Consider the following 2036-nt stretch of genomic DNA (forward strand, 5'->3'; position numbering starts at 1 on the left):
ATACTTTCTTTGTGTCAGAGCTGCTGTTGTCCCAAAAATACACAACTGAGAATGATGGAAAAACATATACAGAGTGCAAACAGAGTGATCTTTATCCTGAGCTCATTTCACTGTTCTCCACTGCTTTTAACCACAGAGGATGTACAAAGTCAACGATGCTGAAGTTCACTCCGGCCAGCGTACCCCTTTAACCCCTGACGTGTTCTGCTAAGTTTGAGTACTCTGTTGTTGCCGTCCCTTTGGGCACAGTCTGAGTTGGAGCATCCGGCGTGAAAAATCTGCCAAAGCAAACATGCGGAGCTGCCTGCTGTGGTGACCCTGTGTGAATAAACGAGCAGCTGAAAATAGCTTGCTGCGCGCATTGACTTGCTTGTTTTGGTTTAATGAAAATAGTTACTTGGAGTTATCCTTTAAGATATTCAGTAACAGTTTGTCCCGTGTTAATGTTTGTAGAAAAGGAAAACAGAGTTTTGGGCTTGTGGTGTCTGAGTGGCCAGCACTGCGACTGGGCTGGTGGTAGCTTCACTTCCTGGTTTGGCAGCACTTGCACCATGTTTTTGTATGCTGACAGAAATATATTTGAGGTTGTATCAGGTTGTACACTTTCAGTGCATTGCAACTCAGTGGGTATTTTCCAGAGAATGCCAGAACTGGTATGTGCCACGCTCATGGAGTCTTAGTTTGGTCAGAAATATGCACAAGAGAAGTCCACTGGAGGTCCTCTTGTATGGCTCTTACATTTATCCTCACTCAAAGGAGCAGATACCAGCGCTGCTGCACCGGCTCTTTTTTGTCTGATCCTTTCTCCGTCGCACTCTGGCAAGAGTGGGACCCGACACACAGCAAACCTCCATGTAACGCTGGAGGTGCTTGAATACATGTGAAACATGAACAGGTTGTAGAAGCAAAACTAGACAAGAATTAGTCAGTGAGGAGAGAGCGATGATCTGTGGCCACCACCTGCAAAACGAGCCAGATTTTCTTTTAGAAATTAAAGATGACGTGCTTTAGGACCGGGCGTCCACATATGTGGACATCACATTTTGGGTTATTTAGACCGCAATACAAAATTGTGCTCTACAATGGCCTGATATCCACTAACGAGGACGTTATACCGACACTGTTCTATCGAAATTTAAAATAAATGTCCTCATATTTGGATCTCATTTTTCTCAGACACAAAAATCATGTTAAAAAAAACAAAAAACAAACAAATCTGGTAATTCTTTGTTTGTACATTCATCAGGTCCCAATCAGCCCAAATAGCAAAGAGAAATTAAAAAGAAAGAGTCTTAGGAGGTTAAATATTTTTAACAAGTTTAATGACCCTTCCTGTTGGACACTATTCTTAAACTGACAGTAATATAAACGTGTTTTGATGCATGAACGACACACGTGGAGTCAGAAATAGTTCAAACACTGCTGCCCTCTAGTGGTGAATCCTGGGACCGACTGTAAAATGAACCAAATTAAAGTTGTACAGAAGATTCATTGATGCACTTTGAATCCAGTAATGTGCATTTTTGTGTTTGGTTTTTTATGTTTCTACAGAAACAAATATTTAGGACCTTTTTGAATAGGCCATGCAAATGTGACGCGCCCATTTTCCACTGATCATTTTCCTGTTTCGACCATAAACCCGAGCGAATCGTGGCCTGTGTCCAGTGGAAAATAAATAAGAGCCCAGTCATGTGAATGCAGTTCACTCAGCTGTGTCGAACAGGCCCGAAGCCTGCTTATATAAACAATAAGTTTATTTCAGCTGTGGGAGGAGGTGGAGCATGAATGTTACTCAAATCACTGACGGCTCCTCAGCCGCGATCGCTTTACGATCTCTAATGAGCCACTGAGTCAGGAAGTGCAGCTGTGGATGAACTTGAGCTAATTAACGTTATCGAGAGGAAATACGTGACCCGAGTCGCTCGTGGAGTCCAGATTTCTGTTCAGAAATCCTCAAAGTGAAATGAGATCATTAGGTTTAAGAGAGCGTAACGATCGCCCCTCGAGCTCTGGCGCTCACACAAAACACACTTAGC

This window comes from Aulonocara stuartgranti, assembly GCF_965226115.1.
Source record: "Aulonocara stuartgranti genome assembly, chromosome: 1".
NCBI classification, from domain to species: domain Eukaryota; kingdom Metazoa; phylum Chordata; class Actinopteri; order Cichliformes; family Cichlidae; genus Aulonocara; species Aulonocara stuartgranti.